This window comes from Mobula hypostoma, chromosome 7 (assembly GCF_963921235.1).
Source record: "Mobula hypostoma chromosome 7, sMobHyp1.1, whole genome shotgun sequence".
Taxonomy (NCBI): domain Eukaryota; kingdom Metazoa; phylum Chordata; class Chondrichthyes; order Myliobatiformes; family Myliobatidae; genus Mobula; species Mobula hypostoma.
In genome coordinates, this window is record NC_086103.1 from 6,294,696 (window position 1) to 6,318,555 (window position 23,860).

A 23,860-nucleotide genomic window follows, 5' to 3' on the forward strand; every position below is an offset into this window, starting at 1 on the left:
TTCCTCCAGATTGTACCACTCACTTATTTTCAGTTTCTTTCATACGAATGCCAGGTTTTCCCAAAATTGTTTTACAACTGATGAGGTAATTCCTGCTGTATTGCAAGAAATATGGCTCAATTTTGCTCCACAGAAATAGTAAAATACTGATGTCTGGACAAACTGTTTTTGTGATATACTGTATGTGGAGGGATTGGCCAAAAGAGAACACACTTCTATTCTCATGGAACTGGCTTTAATGGACATCTCAGTCAGCATGGACGAGTTGGCATGAATGAACCATTTCCCTGCTGTATTACTGTAAGACTTTAACCATTTTTATGAAATGAGATTTAAAAAATCAAATAGAAATTTATTGTTGTCATGTTGAAGTTCAAAGTTCAATGTAAATTTATTATCAAAGTACAAATATGTCACCATATACAACCATGAGATTAATTTTCTTGCAGGCATACTCAATAAATCCTTAATAGACTAATAACCATAATAGAATCAATGAAAGACTGCACCAACCTGGGCATACAATCAGTGCAAAAGACAACAGACTGCAAATACAAAAAGAAAATAAATAAACAAACAAACAAACAAATAAATAATAAATATCGAGAACATGAGATGAGGAGTCCTTGAAAGTGAGTCCTCAGGTTGTGGGAATGTTTCAATGTTGGAGCGAGTGAAATTAAGATCATAAGACCATGTGCTATAGGAGTCGAATTAAGCCGTTCAGCTCATCGAGTCTGCTTTGACGTTCTATCATGGCAGATCCTGGATCCCACTCAACCCCACACACCTGCTTTCTTGCCCTTGATCCCCTGACCAATCAGGGAACTATCAATTTTCACTTTAAATATACCCACGGTCTTGGCCTCCACAGCTGTCTGTGGCAGAGTATTCCACAGATTCACTACTCTAAAGAAAAATCCTCCTTACCTCTGATCTGAAGGGTCCTCCCTCAATGTTGAGGCCATGCCCTCTAGTTCTGGACACCCCCACCATAGGAAAATCCTCTCCACATCTACCTCGTCTAGTCTTTTCAGGATTCGGTAAGTTTCAATCCCCCCGTATTCCTTTAGGTTCCGGTGAGTACAGGCCCAAGGCTGCCAACGCTCCTCAAATGTTAACCCCTTCATCCCTGGAATTGTCCTTGTGAACCTCCTCTGGACTCTCTCCAATGACAACACATCCTTTCTGAGATATGGGGCCCAAAACTGTTGAGGCCCTGATGAGTGTCTTATAATTCCTCAGCATTTTCTCCTTGTTTTTATACTTTATTCCCCTTGAAATAAATTCCAATATTGCACTTGCCTTCTTTACCACAGACTCGACCTGTAAATTAACCTTCTGGGAGACTTTCACGAGGATTCCTAAGTCCCTACGCACCTCTGATGTTTAAATTTTCCTCATTTAGATAATAGTCTGCACTATTGTTCCTTTTACCAAAATGCATTATCATACATTTCCCAAAACAATTTCAGCTGCTACTTTTCTGCCCATTCTTCCAATTTGTCTAGATCCTTCTGCAATCGCATTGCTTCCTCAGCACAACCTACCCCTCCACCTATCTTCATATCAGCTGCAAAATTTGCCACAAAACCATCAATTCCCTTATCTAAATCATTGACAAGCAATCTGAAAAGTAGCAGTCCCAATACTGACCAACGAGGAACACTACTAGTCACTGGCAGCCAACCAGAAAAGGGCCCCTGTATTCCCACTCGCTGCCTTCTGCCAGTAAGCAATTCCTCTGTCTCTGCCAGTATCTTTCCTGTAATGGCACAGGATTTCATCTTGTTCAGCAGCTTCATGTGTGGAACGTTATCAAATGCCTTCTGAAAATCCAAGCATCCATTGCCTCTCCTTTGTCCACCCTGCTTGCTACTTCCTCAAAGAACAGATATGTCACTCAAGATTTCCCTTTACAGAAATCATGCTGACTTTGATCATTATTATTTTATCATTAGTCTCCAAGTTATCCCCTTTGGTTCAAGAGCCTTATGGTCAGTGGGTAGTTGCTGTTCCTAAACCTGGTGGCATGAATCCTTAGGCTCCAGTATCTTCTTCCTGATGCAGGAATAAGGAAGGTGCATGTCCTGGCTGATGGGTGCTGCTTTCCAGCAATCTGTAGAATTCATTGCCACAAGCATCTATAGAGGCCATGTCATTGGGTATATTTAAAGCAGAGTTTGAGAAGTACTTAATTAGTAAGAGCGTCAAAGGTTATGGTGAGGAGACAGGAGAATGGGATTGAGAGTGAAAATAAATCAACTGCGATTTACTCGATAGGCCAATTACCCAAATTCACCTCCAATGTCTGAGGTGAATTCTGCCTGAGTTTTGAAATGATCTGTGTTGATCGATTTCATGTACCCCAATATATATGACAATATTAAACCATTACCTTAAGATTGTAAGACAATATTGTGCAAAAGTCTTATGCACACATAGGATAGTAATTTTATGTATTGCACTGTACAGCATCCGTGCTGGGCTGGGGGCTGTCCCGTCCCATCGGTGCTGCTCTCCAGTGTTCACTCGGAGAAAGACATGCTGGATTGCATTTGACAGCTGCTGTACTAGTGCATGAGGATCAGACTGTTGCAGGCTTGTTCTTGCTGACAACATCCCATGCGCTATCATTCGACAGGACCAGACACTCAGGGACATGGGCTACATTATTATTACTTCTTTTGTGACTCTCTGTTTACAATTATATTACATGTGCTATATGTAATGACTGTTGGTTCTGTGTTTAGCACCTTCACCCCAGAGTAACACTGGTTCATTTGACTGTATTCATGGGTATTCATGTATGGCTGAATGACAACTAAACTTAAACTTGAACTTGAAACTTGATAAAGGTCCCAAAAGTGCTCCTAATATTCCACAACACCCATACTAAACATGAACCACAACTGGGAAAATAGCACACCCAGACTATTCAATCCAAGAGCCTCCAAACAAGAATCCAAACACAAAAAAAATTCTGCAGATGCTGGAAATCGAAAGCAACACACGCAAAATGCTGGAGGAACTCAGCAGGCTTGGCAGCACCTTTGGAAAAGAGTAATCTGTCAACATTTCGGGCAGAGACCCTTCATTAGCACTGAAAAGGAAGGGAAATGCTTGACTTCTCCCCTTCTTTTCCTGTCCTGAAGAAGGATCCTAGAACAAAACATCAACTGTTTATTTTTTTCCATAGATGCTGCCTGGTCTGCTGAGTTCCTCTAGCATTTTGTGTGGTTTCTCTGCAGAATTCATTTGCATTTTCTATCTTGTTCTTATACTGGTGAGAGTTACTTATTAACCTTCTGAACAGTACCAGTGTCTGTGGAATAAGTATTGATTTTTCTGATCTGCAGGTGTACTCTGAACTACAGAAAGCTTAGTTGGAGGTAAAGCTGCTGTTCTGTCCACTTGACTTTGTTGATTAGTACAGATTCACAAGTTGCATGTCTAGTCCGAATAGATTTTCTTTCCTTCTCTACTTCAAGAGAGAAGTAAGCGATTACCAATGCTGGGCACATTTCCTTTTAGTGATTTCTATTCCGACTTGCTGAGCGAGTGAGAGACCTGTTACACGTCTGTTTCTTTTGTGCTTTTGCCACTGTTAGTTGTTGACAGACACGACAGATGACATGGAATATTGGAGCAGTTTTGGGACGCTAATCCAAGAAAAGATTGGAGAAGGTCCAGAGGAGGTTCACGGGAATGATTCTGGGAATGACTGGATTAATACATGAGGAACATTTGATAGCTCTGAGATGTACTTGTTGGAGTTCGGAGGAATGAAGTGGGATCTCACTGAAACCTATTGAATATTAAAGGGCCTGGATAGAGTGGATATGGAGACGATGTTTCCCATAGCAAGGGGAGTCTCGGACCAGAGGGCAGAATAGAAGGACATCCATTTAGAACAGAGATGAAGAGGAAATTCTTCAGCAAGAGGGTGGTGAATCTGTGGAATTCATTGTCACAGCCATAGAGGCCAAATCATTAGGAATATTTAAAGTGGAGGTTTATTAGTCATGGCCTCAAGGGTTACAGAGAGAAGTCAGGAGAATGGGGTTGAGAGGGATAGTAAATCAGCTATGATAAAATGTGGAGTAGACTGGATGGGCAGAATGGACTAATTCTGCCCCTATGTCTTATGGTTTTATGGTGATTATTTGTATAAATTGTTTGCTTTTATATGCACTCAGTGGCCACTTTATTTGGTACAGGTTTGGAACCCAGTGTGCTCTTCTGCAGCTGTAGCCTATCCATTCCAAGGTTCGATGTGTTGTGCACTCAGAGATGCTCTTCTGAACACCCCTGTTGTAACGATTGTTTATTCCCGTCAGCTTGAACAATTATGTCCATTCTCTTCCAACTTCTCTAATTAAAAGTGCATTTTTGCCCACAAAACTGTCACTCATTGGATTTTTTTTATTTGTCACACCATTCTCTGTCAGCTCTAGGAACAGTTGTGCATAAAAATCCTATGAGATCAGCAGTTTCTGAGATACTCATACCACCCCATCTGGCACCAAAAATAAATCCACAGTAAAAGTCACTTAGATCACATTTCTTCGCCATTATGATATTTGGCCTGAACAACAATTAAACCTCTTGACCATGTCTGCATGCTTTTATACATTGAGTTGCTACCACATGATCGGCTGATTAGATGTTTGCATTAATGAGCAAGTGTACAGGTGTACCTTATAAAGTGTACACTCAGTGTATATTAAAAATATACTTAATGATGGAATGTCTGGTAAGTCCAGAGTTATTTTCCATCTCAAAATTGAGTGGTTCACTAGTTCATTTCAGAAAGTTAGAATGTGGTCCCAAATTGACCTTAATAAATTTCTTATTTGAACTTAAAATTTCTGTCTTCCAGTATCCAGCAGGTTCCTTGAAACTAGGGGAATAACTTAACCAGATTGTTAATGTTTCATTCATATAAGTATCCTTCATAAATACATGTTCATAACAATCATCTGTTTTCAGATTAAATGGTAGCCTTAATGCTTTCCAAATAGGTTTAAGTATTAAAGTGCCACATTTATTTGAATATTCCAAAAGAGATGCACTCTAAGTAAATCTAAAACTTGTTTGATCGAGGATAATTTCATTCTTAATAACCATGCCAACGAGAGCATAACAAAAAAAACAAACTCTTATTGACAAGTACGTCACTCAATTCAGAGTAAGTCAGGTGAAAATCCTGGTCGTGTGATTGGTGATTGGGTTATGATTGTCACATGTACTGAGATACAGTGAAAAGCCTTTGTTTACCTGCCATCCAGACATATCATTCTGTACATATGTAGGCTGAGATAACAAAACGAAAAACAGAATGCAGTATATACTAAAGTAACGCACATAGAATGCTGGAAGAACACAACAGGTCAGGCAGCATCTACGGAAGTGAATAAACATCCAATCTTTTGGACTGAGATTCTTCTTCATGACTGGAAAAGAAGAGGGAAGACACCTGAATAAAAAGGTGAGGAGGGAAAGGAGGAAAGCTAGAAGGTGATAGGTGAAGCTGGGGGATAGGAAAGGGAGTAATCAGGGTTGTGGGAATTACTGGGCTGGCATGGCTCGAAGGGCGTGAAGGGCCTACTCTACTGTATCGCTAACTAAAATCTTTTTTTTTAAATGCATTGTTTCCGTCAAATTACTGTAAAACAGTAATGAATTTGTTGGCGGCAGTCTGCAAGTGTCGTCACATTTCTGGAACCAACATAGCATTCCTGCAACTCACTAACCCTACCCGCACATCTCTGCAATATGGGAGGAAACTGGAGCTCCTGGAGAAGACCCACGAGGCCATGGAGAGAATGTATAAACTCCCAACAGACAACAGCAGGAACTGAACACCCATCTAACAGCTGGTGCTGTTGCAACGTTACTTTTGACCAATGAGCATGCGATCAACAATTTGATAACAGCAAGATAGAAGTGGGCCTTAAATTCACTGGTAGGTGTTTTCAAGATTTTATATCCTTTGTCCAAACGAAGCGATACGAGTGGTCTTTGATTATGCTGGATACTTTTGGCAGGCAGAGGGAAGTGTTGACAGAGTCCATGGAGGAGAGGCTGGTTTGCATGACGGACTAAGCTTAACAACATAGTTACAAATAATAGAAAGTAAAACCATTGTTGAAATCTGATGATGTCACCTGGCAAATACTTGACCTCATGCTCAATATGTTTCCCAATATTCAGGAGGCATTGACTAACTAACCTTGATCACACAAAGGAAATTTCAGTTCAAAACAGCTTCAGACAGTGACAGATACGTCAAAATGCTAATAAGCCAGAGGAAAAAAAAGCAATCATTTTGCTTGTAGGTAATTAAAAACATTTTCAGAGGGAAGATGCAGGTGCCTGTGGCTAACATAACACATGCCATTATCACTCGAAGGCAATATTTATTATCCATCTTTTCCCTAGTACGGCATATTCCAGAAATTTGACATGCTGTCCCTCGAGGCTTCCAGAATTCATTTTTAAATAACTCTGCACAGTTTTCCATTTTCGCTCTCTCTGTGCTCTGCCAACTTTGAAGCAGCCAATGTGATAAACTCAGAGAGATTTATTGGAGAAGGGATTAATAAAGGAGGTTGTCCAGTCATGTGCCTTCTAATTAATTATGCATGATATTCAAACACAAACCATAATGAAAAAAGAGAAATCACTGCTGAAAGGAAGTTGCAGAAATTGCTCTTCTTTATGATCAAATCTATCACCAGGACAAAGCAACAAATTTAGCAATCTTCATCATTCAAGTCCAATCCAGGCCCAGTCTTTGTCGTGAGATTGCCATTGGAAACCTTCTTCAAATTGTCGATCTACCGCCATGATGAGGCTGTCCTTGGCTGGAGGAACAACTCCTCAAATTCTGACTTGGTAGCCTCCAATCTGATGGCATGAACATCAATTGCAAGGCGGGAGGAGAAGATGGTGGCGTGACGCAGTGTGCGCGGCCTCTCCGGTGAAATTATATCGTATTTGTTAAATAGAGTATCGTGCACAATTCTGATTTGATGGAGACAGCCGTGAGAAGCACAGAGGAACATCTGGAGAAACTTCTGAAATGCCCGGTTCGCTGCCGCTGCTACTGTGCGATCGAGAATCTCCGGAGGGAAGGCCCCAAAATCCTCGGCTTTGCCTGCTGCTGGCAGCCGGGGCTGGGGTCAAAGCGCTAGGCAGAGATGGTGCTCGGTGCTCGGTGCTCGGTGTCGGACGGCTGGTCGGAGGCTTGAAGTTTTCGGACGACTCAGAGTCGGACTGCGGTTGGGCACGGCAGGGAGAGTTTTCTTCTTTCTCCCAACCACGTGAGATGTGGGACTTTCGAGAGACTTTTGAACTTTTTTTTACCGTGTCCATGGCCTGTTCTTCATCAAGTTGTGGTATTGCTTGCACTGTTGTAACTATATGTTATAATTATGTGGTTTTTGTCAGTTTTTCAGTCTTGGTCTGTCCTGTGTTTCTGTGATACCACACCAGAGGAATATTGTATCATTTCTTAATGCATGCATTACTAAATGACAATAAAAGAGGACTGCGGGTCCTCATAATCTAATCTAAAAATTTCTCCAACTCCTTGTAATTTTTCTCACTCCCCCTTCCCTCTTCTTCCATTCCCCACTCTGGCTCTCCCTTCTACCTCTTGTCTTCTCCTCACCTGCCTGTCACCTCCCCCTTGCACCCCCCCCCTTCTCTTTCTTTCATGTTCTTCTCCAATCAGATTCTTCAGCTCCCGGCCTTTTCTAATTATCACCTCCTAGTTTCTCATTTCTTCTAACCTCCCCCACCCACCTACCTTCCCCCTCACCTGCTTCACCTATTACCTTCTTGTTTATACTAAGTCCTCTGACCTTACCTTCTGCTTCCTCCCTTTCCAGTCTTGATGGAGGATCTTGGCCTGAAACATCAACTGTTTATTCCCCTCCTTAGATGCTGCCTCATCTACTGAGTTCCTCCAGCAATTTGTACATGTTACTCTGAATTTCTAACATCTGCAAAATCTCTTGTGTTGATACACAATAAAATGCTTCTCTGCCAATGAATTTATTGCTTGAATACACTGCAGGAATTTAATGAAAACTTTATGAGCTACCACAAGTGTGACACCGGAAAGGTGATCTGTATTGATGAAGATTATTGAGAGGTTCACATTGGTGAGAATGCTCCCTTGCTTCTCCTCCAGGCAGTATACAGCAGCATCGTCCAAAATTCCATGACAAAGTAACCAGAGAGTTGGCACCATTCCAGTATCCTGAAACGATGCGTATCTCAATCCTGTCCCTATGACGGGTCTTGGTCCGAAACATCGACTGTTTATTCCTTTCCATAGACGCTGCCTGTCCTGCTGAATTCCCACAGCATTTTGTGAGTGTTACTCTGAATTTCCAGCATTTGCAGAATCTCTTGTGTTCATTCTTCAAATTGTTTTGTGTATGGACTCTTCAAAGAAAATTCACTCTTTGTTTTGTTCTATTCACAACACTCTTCATACAAACCCTGTTCTTTTATATCCATTTTGTTTTCTGATGGGACTGTTGGGATTCTGGGCACTGTCAATTCTTAATAAACATCCCTGAATAGAGAGGCTTCCTGCATCATTTCTGAGCATGCTCAATGGTGGCACACTTTGTAACGGGGTCAGAATTCGGACACACACCAGACCAAGTAAAGGCAGCAGGTTTCCTCCATTGAAGAGTTTTGCAACATTCGTGGCCACTGGTAGCGGCTCTTCATTAAATGCCAGGATAGTAAAAAAATTAGAATTCCTTTTGATCTCTGATAAGGACATAAAGTCATGGAATCATTGAATCATGAAATTATACAGCATGGAAATAAGCCTTTTGACCCAACTCCTCCATCCCAATTAAAATATCCATCTAAGCTAGCCCTTTGGTCTGTATTTGGCCTTTAGCCCTCTAAATCTTTCCTATCCATGTACCAGTACAAGTGTTCATTTTACATTGTTAGCATACCTGCTTCAAGTTCTTTTTCTGGCAGCTTGTCCCCTAAGTGCACCAACCTCTGTCACGATCATGGACTTTGCTGCTGGGTCTAGGCGGATTGCGAAAAACAGGTTCGGCAATTGTGCTCATGAGTATGCATTTTCCAGCTAATTGCTATTTCATTGTGGCGGTATTTAACTCCCTTCTTTTCATTCTAGTCTTGTCGAGACTTGACCAAAAGCACAGCAACATTTATGCTCCCTGCTTATCCTCATTCTTGTCCAGGAAAGAGGACTGGTATTTCAGTTGATGCTGTAAAGGAGCAGTATTCATTTAGTACTTAGTGTTTTCTTTCAGCTGCAGTGTTGGCCCTTTGGCATAGCATTTATTGCTTTCCTTTTCCTTTAAATTCCGCAATAGTTCTCATTAAGGTCAGTGAACTGTCTACCCGCTTCAATTTCTCTCTCTCTGCACTTGTGCCGTATCTGAAAACTCTGACAACCTCAATGTAAGGAAGATGCCACTCAGTTATCCTTTAAATCTTTCCCCCTTTTATTCTAAACCTACACCCTCTCGTTCTTGGTTCTCCAACCTTGGGAAAAAGGCTATGTGCATTCACCATATCCATGCCCTCATGATTTATCCATCTCTATATGATCTCCACTCAATCCTCCACACTCTAAGGAATAGAATCCTAGCCTGACCAACACCTCCTTATAGCTCAGGCCCTTGAGTCCTGGCAAGATTCAGGCACAGTACTGTGCAAAAGTCTTAGGCACATAAATATAGCAGCATTCCAGTTAAGGGGGCGCTACTGAATATGTGCGACAGCTTCCGGTAGTCAAAAAGCTAAGTAATCCGACTAAAACCAGCACTAAAAATACTTTTTCTGAGGTAAATTGTATTAAATTATTAATACAAGCGGTGGAGGGGTGAGCGATGGTGAGGAGAGATGATGAGTTGCAGAAGGAGTTCTGATATCCACACAGATGACCTGGGAGAAAGGTTGGATCACTTTGGGCACTGAAGGAATAAGTTGGGGCCTGGCAAGAGAAGTTTCAGTGCTCGTTCAACTGGCCAGGGAGCAAGGCTGGATCACTTTGGCTGCAAGCTGATTTGAAGAGTTTGAGAATGGCTTCAGGCTGGGCAACAAAGTCTGGTCCCAGAGCGAGTCGCTGGGTGACATGGTCTAGGCCTGGAGCTTTTCACTGTAGTTAGATCCAAGTGTGAGGTATAATTTGCTGCTTAGATAATTTAAATGCTGGCTCTCTGTGACCTTCACTCCTCTCTCCAGGGCACTGGAGCCTTTCACTGTCCATTGTTGGGTCAATTTAAATGCTGACTCAGATAGACTGAAAAGACAGGGTGTCGAATTGATGTCACTCGTTCTCCGCAATGGTCATCTCAATGGCACTGAGGCTAGGAAGACTGCCTTGGCTGTTGTGCTCCGCACTTGCTAATATGATGAACCGAAAAGCGAGGTTTTGGGCCTACTCTGGGCTGCTCCAGGGATCAGAGCTGAGGATTCAACTTTTGCTTGAAATACTGCTGTTCACTTCAATTTTTTGTATGATTTTTATATATTTTTTTCTTTCTCTTGCATATTGAGTGTTGGTCTTTTATTTTTATTCTTATTTTTCATTAATTGGGTTCTTTTGTGTTTCTTGCTTTTTGGCTACCTGTGAGCAAGCAAATCTCAAGGTTGTATAATTTTTACATTCTTTGATAATAAATGTACTTGAATTGAACTTAAATATGCGACATGCAACAAATGAATGTCAAGAATAAAGAATTATATATAAAATATAAAGTTACAAGTTAAAGTACTAGGAATAAATTGTGCATAAATACATTAATGGTGGCATGTATTTACAAACGTATGATGTAAACAACATTATGAAAATCCCTTAAAGTGTTTACAGTGCAATGCAGCGATGAGGAAATCATTAGAGGGGTTGGGTGCAAAATAAATGGTGAGTCTGATTAACAGCCAGGGGAGGAAACTATTCAGATACGGCGACATAGTGGTGCAGTGGTTAGAAGAACGCTTTATAGTGCCAGTGACACAGGTTCAATTCCTGCCGCTGCCCGTAAGGAGTTCGTACGTACTTCACGTGATCACAGACGGTGGTGTCTGAAAGGAGGATGCTGTCCAAGTTGCATGCCATCTTGGATAATGTCTCCCATCCACTACATAACGTACTGGTTGGGCACGGGAGTACATTCAGCCAGAGACTCATCCCACCGAGATGCAACACAAAGCGTCATAGGAAGTCATTCCTGCCTGTGGCCATCAAACTTTACAACTCCTCCCTTGGAGGGTCAGACACCCTGAGCCAATAGGCCAGTCCTGGACTTATTTCCTGGCATAATTTACATATTACTATTTAACTATTTATGGTGCAACTGTAACGAAAACCAATTTCCCCCGGGATCAATAAAGTATGACTATGACTATGACTATGACATAGGTTTCCTCCAGGTGCTCCGGTTTCCTCCCACAGTCCAAAGATGTACCAGCGGTCAGTTAATTGGTCCTTGTAAATTGTCCTATGATAGAGCTTGGGTTAAATGGAGGAGGCGGGGGTTGCTGAGCAGTGTGGCTCAAAGGGCTGGAAGGGCCTTTTCTGTGCCGTATGTTAATAAATAAGTTAAATAAATAAAATAAAAGATGGTGAGAAGCTTTTCTTTTAATAGCCCTATAGCACTTTACAGAAGTGAGCTTTTAGGAAAGGCAGACTGCACATTGAGGAGTATGCAGAATGATTTTCCCTTCCTAGAGTGGCAAAGACTTTTGCACGGCACTGTATTTGAAATATAATGTTGAATAAATATTAAACAAATAAGCTTAACAATCTGTGCATTGCTTGAATTTCCAGCATCTGTACAGAATTCCTCGTGTTGACAATCAAAGGGTCACTGTCAAGGTACAATACTGGTGCCACGGTGGTTCAGCATTTAATGCTGCCACCGCATGCGTGCATGTTTAGACCATGCATGTTTGATCTTCAGTTCCATTGTAATCAAAGCGAAAGATCTCCCTGTAACCGTGTGCATTCTCTCTGGTGCTCTGGTTTGCTCAAAGAGGCTGCTTCCATCATTAAAGATCCCCATTATCCAGGGCATACCCTCTTCTCATTGCTACTGGCAAGGAGGAGAATCGAAATCAGGTTTAATCACTGTCATATGTCATGAAATTTGTTATTTTTCAGTAACAGTACAGTACAGTACAAAATAATAAAACCTATAAATTATAATAAAAGGTACATATATATTAAAAAGAGAAGTAAATTAAATAACAAGAGATGCCATTCCCTTCTCTGAGTTCTGCTGCATCTTCTCTCAGGCTGAGGCTTTTCATTCTAGAACAAAGGAGATGTCCTCCTTTTTCAAAGGAAAGGACTTCCCTTCCTTCACCATCAACACTGCCCTCAATGCTCTTCCATTTCGCACATGACTGCCTTCATCCTACCCTCCCGGCTCTCACCAGGGATAGGGTTCCTCTTGTCCTCACGTTCCACCCCACCAGCCTCTGTGTCCAGCAAATAATTCTCTGGAACTTCTGCCATCTCCAACAGGATCCCACCACCAAGTACATCTTCCACCCACCACCCCCAACCCCATTTTCTGCTAAAATGAATAAAAACTAAAAGAAAGGTCAGGGTGGGGGATAGGCAGATGGAGAAGGAGACAGCGGAAGGAAGCTGAGAACTGACCAGTGGAGGTGGCAAAGGGCTACGGATGATGGAATCTGATCGGAGTGGAAGGTGGGGCATGGATAAGAGGGAGGGAGATGGAAAGGCAGAGGGGACCCATTGGGAGGAATATATTGGGTGACGGGCAGATGGCATGGACTGAATAGGAGAAAGAGACCTGCTGATGAGGGCTGATAAATCATCTCTGAAGATCTATCCTGGACATAATTGATGCGATTACAGGGAAGGCATCACAGTCCCTATATTTCATTAGGAGCTTGAACAGATTTGTTATATTACAAAAAGACTCCAGCAAATTTTTACAAGTGTACCTTGGAGAGCATTGTAACCGGTTGCATCACCATCTGGTGTGGAAGGACCACTGCACAGAATTGGAAAAAAGCTGCAGAGGTTTATAAACTCAGCTATCTCCATCATGGGCACTAGCCTCCCCACCATCAAGAATGAAGCCTCATGAATGCAGTATTCATCATTAAGAACCCCCACTGCTCAGAAATCAGAATCAGATTTAATATCACAGGCATATGTCATGAAATTTGCTTCTTTGTGGCAGCAGTACATTGCAATACAAAATAATAAAAAATATAAATTACAATCAGAAGTACAACATATACTATATATACATACATACATATATATAAAAACCATAAGACATAGGAGCAGAATTAGGCCATTTGGCCCATCAAGTCAGCTCTGCCTTTCAATCGTGGCTGATCCTTTTTTCTATCTCCTCCTCAACTCCAGTCCCAGGCCTTCTCCGACAACCTTTGATGCCACGTCCAATCAAGAACCTATCAATCTCTGCCTTCAATACACTCAAAGACCTGGGCTCCACAGCTGCATGTGGCAACATTTCCACAAATTCACCACCCTTTGGCTAAAGAAATTTTTCTGCTGTTTTGAAAGGGTGCCCCTCTATCCTGAGGCTTTGCTCTCTTGTCCTAAACTCTCCCACCATGGGAAACATCCTTTCCACATCTACTCTGTCTAGGCCTTTCAACATACAAAAGGTTTCAATGAGATCCCCCAGCATCCCTTTGAACTCTAATGAATACAGACCCAGAGCCATCAAACGTTCCTCGTATGATATCACTTTCATTTCTGGAATCATCCTTGTGAACATCCTGTGGACCTTCTCCAATGCCAGCATATTTTTTCTAAGATGAAGGGCCCAAAACTGTTCACAATACTCAAGGTGAGGCCTCACCAGTGCCGTATAAAGCCTCAGTGTCACATCCTTGCTCTTGTATTCTAGATCTCCTGAAATGAACGCTAACGTGGCATTTGCCTTCCTCACCACCAACTCAACCTGCAGTTTAACCCTCAGGGTGTTCTGCACAAGGATTCCCAAATCCCTCTGCATCTCAGATTCCTGGATTTTCTCCCTGTTTAGAAAATAGTCTGCACGTTTATTTCTACTTCCAAAGTGCATGACCATGCACTTTCCAACATTGTATTTCATTTGCCACTTTCTTGCCCATTCTCCTAATCTGTCTAAGTCCTTCTGCATCTTACCTGTTTCCTCAACACTACCTGCCCCTCCACAAATCTTCATATCATCTGCAAACTTGGCAACAAAACCATCTGTTCCATCATCTAAGTCGTTTATATACAGCATAAAAAGAAGTGGTCCTAACATCGACCACTGCGGAACACCACTCGCCACTGGCAGCCAACCAGAAAAGGATCCTTTTATTCCTGTAAATTAAATGAGTAGTGCAAAAAGAGAGGAGAAGATAGAGTGAGGCAGTGCACATGGGGAGGGGAAGTGTACATCTAATGGTGGAGGGAAAGAGGGGACAAGGCTGTTACTGAAAGGTTGCGTGTGTGTCTTCCTCGCTTGATAGTAGCAGTGTGAAGAGGGCAAGTCCTAGGTGACTGGGGTCCTTTATGATGGATGCCACCTTTTTCATTAGATTATTAGATTAGATTATGAGGACACGTAGTCCTCTTTTATTGTCATTTAGTAATGCATGCATTAAGAAATGCTACAATGTTCCTCCAGAATGATATCACAGAAACACATTTCAAACCAAGACTGAAAAGCTGACAAAAAGCACATAATTATAACATATAGTTACAACAGAGCAAAGCAATACCGTAATTTGATAAAGAACAGACCATGGGCAAGGTAAAAAAAAGTCTCAAAGTCTCTCGAAAGTCCCATCATCTCACGCATTCGGTAGGAGGAAGAAAAACTCTCTTCCTGCCATGAGCTTCCAGTGCCACAAACTTGCCGATGCAGCACCCTGGAAGCACCCGACCACAGCTGACTCTTGAGTCCGTCCGAAAACTTCGAGCCTCCGACCAGCCCTCTGACACCGAGCACCGAGCACCACCTCTGCCGAGTGCTTCAACCCTGGCCCCCGGCAACAGGCAACAGGCAATAGGCAAAGCCGAGGATTTGGGGCCTTTCCCTCCGGAGATTCTCGATCGCACAGTAGCAGCCACAGCGAAGCGGGCATTTCAGAAGTTTCTCCAGATATTCCTCCATGCTTCTCACGTCTGTCTCCATCAAATCAGGATTGCGCACGGCATCCTACTTCACAAATACCATATCATTTCGGAGCGGCCGCACGCACTGCGTTGCGCCGCCATCTTCTCCTCCTGCCTTTTGAAGGTGCCCTAAGTGCTGGGGAGGTTAGTGCCCATGATGGGTGGTTGGGTTTAAAACTTTCTGCAGCTTTTTCTTGGTCCTGTGCAGTGGCCCCTCAATACAAGACGCTAATGCAACCAGTTAGAATGTTTTCCAGAGTACATCTGTAGAAATTTGCAAGTGTCCTTGGTGACATACAATAATTCTGCTCAAACTCCAAATGAAATATATCTGCTGTTGTGCTTTCTTTGTAATTACATCCATATTCTGGGCTCAGGATTGATTTACAGAGATGTTGACACCCAGGAAATTGAAATTGCTCATCCTTTCCACTTCTGATCACTTGATGAGGACTGGTGAGTATTCCCTCTGGTATACTTTGCAACTCCAAAACATAAAAGCTACTTGAAAGGAAAACAAGGGAGCCTAAAATGGAAGTCTAACTTTGTTTTTACTTTAAGCAAGGCACACATGTATGATATGGCAGAGTTCAGATGATTTACGTACTTTTGCATGTAACCCACAATTCAAAAGTGACCTAATTCTCTGTGGTTTGTGTTGAATTCTGTCTGTTATTGCTTGAATGAAGTGTAATAAGATATTTCACTGCATGTTTTTTTTCATTGAGATACAGCACAGAGTAGACCCTTCCAGCCCTTTGAGCCCTGCTGCCAGAAATCCCCCAATTTTAATGCCAGCCTAATCACGGGACAATTACAATGACCAATCAACCTACCAACTGATACGTCTTTGAACTGTGGGAGGAAACCCACGCATTCACGGGGAGAACATACTGTACAAATTCCTTTCAGGCAGCAACCGGAATTGAACCCAGGTTGCCTGTATTGTAAAGCGTTGTGCCAACCACTACACTACCGTGCCACCCATTAAGGATGCAATACAAGTATAATTTCTGTTACTGTAAAGGATCCAACCACAACCATACTAATTGGTCATTCTTCTAATGCTTGTTTGCTGAAACCTGTTATATGGACAAGTAGCTGGCATGTAATTACAGCAATTTTGCGGTTTGTGGAATATGAAATGCTTTTAGACATGTTTGATAAGGCACTAAATGAGCATGCATTCTCTTCTTTAATGCAATGTGCAAATGGGGATGACACCACAACTTAAACGAGAGCACGAAATTCCTGTGTGCTGACAGATGAATTTTAAGTACATATTATAATCAGGAATAACCTTCTAAAAGCAAATTAGTTCAAATATCAGCACGTGGGTCTCCCTGCAGCTTAGTGGATAGGTAGTCTTGGAGGTGTCCGAACAAAGTGGAAAATAGTAAAGACAATAGATTCTGGAGATGATGGAAATCCAGAGCAACGCACACAAAATGCTTGGGGTACTCAGCAGATCAGGCAGCATCTATGGAAAAGAGTAAACAGTTGATGTTTCAGGCCAAGATCCTTCATCGGGACTGGAAAGAAAGAGGGAAGATGCAAGAATAAAAAGTTGGTAGGAGAAGCAGGACAGGCTAGGAGGTGATAGGTGAAGCCAAGTGGGTAGGGGATGGAAATGCAGTAAATAAACATAGAACATAGAATATAGAATAGTACAGCACAGTACAGGCCCTTCGGCCCACAATGTTGTGCCGACCCTCAAACCCCGCCTCCCATATAAGCCCCCAACTTAAATTCCTCCATAAACCTGCCTGGTAGTCTCTTAAACTTCACTAGTGTATCTGCCTCCACTACTGACTCAGGCAGTGCATTCCACGCACCAACCACTCTCTGAGTAAAAATCCTTCCTATAATATCTCCATTGAACTTCCCATCCCTTACCTTAAAACCATGTCCTCTTGTATTGAGCAGTGATGCCCTGGGGAAGAGGCGCTGGCTATCCACTCTATCTATTCCTCTTATTATCTTGTACACCTCTATCATGTCTCCTCTCATCCTCCTTCTCTCCAAGGAATAAAGCCCTAGCTCCCTTAATCTCTAATCATAATGCATGCTTTCTAAACCAGGCAGCATTCTGGTAAATCTCCTCTGTACCTTTTCCAATGCTTCCACATCCTTCCTATAGTGAGGCGACCAGACTGGACGCAGTACTCCAAGTGTGGCCTAACTACAGTTTTATAGAGCTGCATCATTACATCGCGACTCTTAAAGTCTATCCCTCGAGTTATGAAAGCTAACACCCCATAAGCTTTCTTAACTACCCTATCCACCTGTGAGGCAACTTTCAGGGATCTGTGGACATGTGCCCGCAGATCCCTCTGCTCCTCCACACTGCCAAGTATCCTGCCATTTACTTTGTACTCTGCCTTGGAGTTTGTCCTTCCAAAGTGTACCACCTCACACTTCTCCGGGTTGAACTCCATCTACCACTTCTCAGCCCACTTCTGCATCCCATCAATGTCTCTCTGCAATCTATGACAATCCTCTACACTATCTACAACACCACCAACCTTTGTGTCGTCTGCAAACTTGCCAACCCACCCTTCTACCCCCACATCCAGGTCGTAAATAAAAATCACAAAAAGTAGAGGTCCCAGAACAGATCCTTGTGGGACACCACTAGTCACAATCCTCCAATCTGAATGTACTCCTTCCACCACCACCCTCTGCCTTCTGCAGGCAAGCCAATTCCGAATCCACCTGGCTAAACTTCCCTGGAGCCCATGCCTTCTGACTTTCTGAATAAGCCTACCATGTGGAACCTTGTCAAATACCTTACTAAAATCCATATAGATCACATCCACTGCATTACCCTCATCTATATGCCTGGTCACCTCCTCAAAGAACTCTATCAGGCTTGTTAGACACGATCTGCCCTTCACAAATCCATGCTGACTGTCCCTGATCAGACCATGATTCTCTAAATGCTCATAGATCCTATTTCTAAGAATCTTTTCCAACAGCTTTCCCACCACAGATGTAAGGCTCACTGGTCTATAATTACCTGGACTATCCCTACTACCTTTTTTGAACAAGGGGACAACATTCAGCTCCCTCCAATCCTCCAGTACCATTCCCGTGGACAACGAGGACATAAAGATCCTAGCCAATGGCTCAGCAATCTCTTCCCTCGCCTCGTGGAGCAGCCCGGGGAATATTCCATCAGGCCCCGGGGACTTATCCATCCTAATGTATTTTAATAACTCCAACACCTCCTCTCCCTTAATATCAACTTGCTCCAGAATATCAACCTCACTCATATTGTCCTCACCATCATCAAGTTCCCTCTCATTGGTGAATACCAAAGAGAAGTATTCATTGAGGACCTCGCTCACTTCCACAGCCTCCAGATACATCTTCCCACCTTTATCTCTAATCAGTCCTACCTTCACTCCTGTCATCCTTTTGTTCTTCACATAATTGAAAAATGCCTTGGGGTTTTCCTTTACCCTACTCGCCAAGGCCTTCTCATGCCCACTTCTTGCTCTTCTCAGCCCCTTCTTAAGCTCCTTTCTTGCTTCCCTATATTCCTCAATAGACCCATCTGATCCTTGCTTCCTAAACCTCATGTATGCTGCCTTTTTCCACCTGACTAGATTTTCCACCTCACTTGTCACCCATGGTTCCTTCACCCTACCATTCTTTATCTTCCTGACTGGGACAAATTTATCCCTAACATCCTGCAAGAGATCTCTAAACATTGACCACATGTCCATACTACATTTCCCTGCATGACTGGGTGGTATTACCTGGAAAAGGTAAAGGACTGGAGAATAAGGAATATGCTAGGAGAAGAGGGTGAAACACTGGGAAAAGGGAAGAAGGAGGAGTACTGGGGGGAGGTGATAGACAGGTAAAGAGAAGTAAGAGGCCAGAGTGAGGAAAAGAAAAAGAAGAATGGGGAATAGAAAAAAATATTTTACTGGAAGGAGAAATCAATGTTCATGCCATTGTCGGAGGCTACCTAGATGGAATAAGAGGTGTCCCTCCTCCACCCTGATAGAGGCCTCATTGTGGCGGGAGAAGAAAATAGTTTTGGGTGTGCACGTCATTATATGCCACTTGAGACATGTACAACTCTTTCATCTTTGGTGCCGGACAGAAGTATGGGAAACAGTTTCACAAATGTGTAATGGCAGGCAAGGTGACCTGGTCAAAGTTGTTTATTGTCATATGCATGAAATCTATCAAATATTGTAAGGTCTAGTGGATGTGGAAATTATGATTCCTATCGGCCGGGGGTGTAGCTCAGTGGCAGAGCATTTGACTGCAGATCAAGAGGTCCCTGGTTCAAATCCGGGTGCCCCCTTAATTTTGGTTCCAAGGTTGTCAAGCCAAGGAGTGGTAGTGGGGACAAGCTCCCGCTACCTAAAAGTGCTCCTCATGGCATGCGCCTCAGATAGCCTCTGATAACTAGGTCCAACTCCTGGTCTTCTCCTTAGCCTCTAAGCCCAGCGGAACTGTTTCTACTGACAGGAGTAGGGGCAACGGTGGGTCCTGGCGCCTTAAAACCAGTGCTTCAGGTAGATGGAGCTCGTCAGCCTAGGAAGGCAGTCCATCTAAGAGAGGGAAACTCTGATTTCAAACCTCCGCTGCCTTGCGGCCATACCCACTGATGGGAAAGGCTTCGGGAGTAAACCCTAAGGACAAATCTGGAACCCTAAGGCAGACCAACTTTGCTTTCAACCTCGTTCTGGCAACTCCTGCGACGACACTGGTGCCAAGTTGTATCGGCCCTTGCCCTTCCCTTGGACAACATCAGTGTCGTGGAGGGGGGAGACTTGCAGCATGGGCAACTGCCGGTCTTCCATACAACCTTGCCCAGGCCTGCACCCTGGAGAGGACACTCCAGCGTCGTCTCACCGCGATGACACAACACGGAAAGCAGCAGTCTACCGGTTATAAGCCTGCGCTCGACTGGCGTAGAGCAAGACGCCAGAGGTTGCTTTCGATGGAGGGAGGGACGATCGCGTCTCACTAGACAGCTACCGCCAGCCTCAAGCTGGGCAGACCCCAGACAATTCGGTGCTGTCCCACCACGGTCCGCCCGCTCCACTGGGTGCGTGGGGCTGAGGGATACAAGTAGCCCGAACTGCGGACTGTAAACGCTGCACCAGGCACAACTAAAAGACAAAGAAAGAAGCCAGCATGCAGACTAGGATGCTGGAATATACGGACCATGACAACTGGTAAATCAGATGATCTTCGGGAGATCAACGACACACGCAAGACAGCAGTGATTAACAATGAACTGTCGAGACTCCAAGTGGACATCGCAACGCTCCAAGGGACACGTCTCGCAGAATCGGGAACCCTATGTGAGAGAGACTATACCTTCTTCTGGCAGGGGAAGGGCTCAGACGAGATCAGAGAGCATGGTGTCGGCTTTGCCGTGAAGACCTTGCTGCTGAAGATGGTAGAGCCTAGCGAGAAAGGGAGGAATGAATTTTCTCACTTCGACTCCACACATCCGACAGGCCTGTCAACCTTGTCAGCGTTTATGCCCCAACTCTCTACTCTGCACAAGACACAAAGGACAATTTCTACAACCAGCTCTCAATGACAATGCAGGGGATCCCAAGTCAGGAACAGTTGCTGCTACTTGACGACTTCAACGCCAGAGTGGGCGCCAACCACGACTCCTGGCCAAGCTACCTGGGGAAGTATGGGATTGGTAGCATGAATGACAACAGGCAACGACTGCTCGAGCTTTGCATGCTCCACGAATTGTGCGTCACCAACACCTACTTCCAGACCAAGGCTCAGCACAAAGTGCCCTGGCGGCACCCCCGCTCCAAACACTGGCACCAGCTAGACCTGATAATCACAAGACGCCGTCACCTGAGAAACGTGCTCATGACTCGCTCCTTTCAGAGTGCCGACTGCGACATGTATCACTCTCTGGTTTGCTGCAAGATCAGACTTCAGCCAAAGAAGGTGCACTGCGCCAAGCAGCGCATCGATGCCGGTAAGACACAACACCCAGACAAAGCTGCAGAGTTCATCAAGTCACTGGATGATGCTCTCCTTGCAGATCCACCAGAAGGAGATGCTCAGCAGAGATGGCACTCTCTCAGGGACATTATCCACAGTACTGCACTCAAAGCCTTCGGGAAGAAACGGGGCAAGACACAGGACTGGTTTGAAGCGAGCTCAAGTAAGCTCACCGCTGTCATCGAGGTGAAGCGTGTTGCACTACGAGAGCACAAACGCCACCCCACCCAGGCAACACTGCCAGCGCTAAGGACAGCAAGAAGCAAGGCCCAGGAAACAGTCAGACGCTGTGCAAATGACTACTCTCTACAACTATGCGAAAGCATTCAGTCATCATTTGACACAGGCAACATCCGTGGAGTGTACGAGGGGATCAAGAAAGCCATCAGGCCAATCCAGAGCAAGACAGCACCATTAAAAACCATAACAGGCGACACCATCAATGACAAAGGCAAGCAGATCGAGATGGGTGGAGCATTACTCTGAACTCTTCTCCAGAGAAAACAGCATCTCGGACAGCGCGCTAGACGCCATGGAATGCCTGCCTGTCATGGAGGAACTTGATGCATTGCCAACTGTCGAAGAGCTGAGTAAAGCCATCGACAGCCTGCCCACTGGGAAGGCACCAGGATTGGATGGCATTCCACCAGAGGCCATCAAGTGCGCAAAGGGCATCCTGCTAAACCATCTGCACGAACTACTGTGCCAGTGCTGGGTAGAGGAAGCAGTGCCGCAAGACATGAAAGACTGCAACATTGTCACCATATGTAAGAACAAAGGGGACAGAAGCGACTGTAACAGCTACAGGGGAATCTCCTTGCTGAGAATCGCTGGGAAGATCTTTGCCTGTGTGATCCTGAACAGACTGCAGAAAATAGCCGAAAGGGTATATCCCGAGTCTCAGTGCGGCTTCAGGTCAGAATGCTCCACAATTGACATGATCTTCTTCCTTCGACAGCTACAAGAGAAATGCAGAGAGCAAAGACAACCGCTCTACATCGCTTTCATTGACCTTACGAAGGCCCTCGACCTTGTGAGCAGAGACGGCCTGTACAAAATCCTCGCCAGGATTGGTTGTCCCCCAAGGCTCCTCAGGATAGTTCAGTCATTCCACACAGACATGAAGAGCATCATTCAGTTCGACGGCTCTTCTTTGGAGGCCTTCAACATCCGCAGCGGTGTGAAGCAGGGCTGTGTGCTTACCCCCACCCTGTTTGGCATCTTCTTCACAGTCATGCTGAAGCACGCCTTTGGGACATCAACTGATGGTGTCTACCTCCACACCAGATCGGACGGGAGGCTGTTCAGTCTGTCTCAGCTGAGGGCAAGAACCAAGGTTCGTGAAGTACTCATCAGGGACATGTTGTTTGCAGACGATGCGGCACTGGCAACACACTCTGAAGAGCAACTGCAACGCCTCATGGACAGCTTCTCACGAGCCTGCCAGGACTTCAGCTTGACCATCAACCTGAAGAAGACCAACGTGTTGGGCCAAGGCGTTGAGCACCCCCCTGCCATTACCATCAACAATTACAAGCTGGAGGTAGTTCACGAGTTTACATACCTTGGCTTCACCATCACGGACAGCCTCTCCCTAGACCCCGAGATCAACAGACGGATCGGACGAGCAGCCTCAACATTCACCAGGCTGACAAAGAGAGTCTGGGAGAACAGAAAGCTGACAACACACACCAAAGTTGCAGTCTACAGGGCCTGCGTCCTCAGCACACTGCTTTACGGCAGCAAGACCTGGAGCCTCTACTACAGACAAGAGCGGCGTCTGAACGCCTTCCACCTTCATAGCCTGAGACACATCCTGGACATCACGTGGACCAGCCGAGTCACCAACAATGAGGTCCTGGCCTGCCCTCAGATACCCAGCCTCGTCACCCTGCTCCAACAACGCCGTCTCCACTGGCTGGGCCATATACACCGCATGTCAGACAGGAGGATCCCAAAAGACCTGCTGTATGGGGAACTGGTCTCCAGCAAGAGAGCACAAGGGCGGTCCCATCTTCGTTTCAAAGACGTTTGCAAGAGAGACATGAAGTCATTGAAAATGAACGTCGAGAGGAGTGAGGACATCGCTAGCGATCGCTCTCACTGGAGGCTGGGACTACGCAGAGGTCTAAAAAGAGGAGAAGAGAAGCTGAGGCTTGCTGCTGAAGAAAAGCGCACTCGTCGGAAAAACAGCACCAAGACAACATTGGAGGACAGTGCCTTCAAGTGCAGTCGCTGCAGCCGAGACTGTCACTCCCGTGTGGGACTCTACAGCCACAACAGACGCTGCTCTAACGCAGACTGAAGCAAGACTTTCCAGGCGCAGATCCATGCTTTCGCGAGCCTAACGGATGCCACCACCATAGTGGGAGACTCTAGGACTAGAGGGGACAGACACAGAATTCAGGGATGTCACTTTGGAAGGGAGATCGGGAGGAACTTCTTTAGCCAAAGGTTGGTGTATCTCTGGAACTTGCTGCCACAGACAGCTGTGGAGGCCAGGTCAATGGGTGTACTTAAAGATGAGCTTTATAGGTTCTTGATTAGCAAGGGCATCAAAGGTTATGGGGAGAAAGCAGGAGAATGGAGTTGAGGGGGAAAATAAATCAGCCATGATGAAATGACAGAGCAGATTCTATGGGCTGAATAACCTAATTCTGCTCCAGTGCCTGGTTT

The 23,860-nt window shown here is 44.5% G+C and overlaps 1 non-coding gene across 1 annotated transcript; it reads left to right on the plus strand.

The window, feature by feature from the left end:
* Window positions 1–19,427: 19,427 nt before the first annotated feature.
* trnac-gca (transfer RNA cysteine (anticodon GCA)) lies at window positions 19,428–19,499 on the plus strand. The gene has a single exon. It is a non-coding gene; the product is annotated as a tRNA-Cys (tRNA).
* Window positions 19,500–23,860: the final 4,361 nt, after the last annotated feature.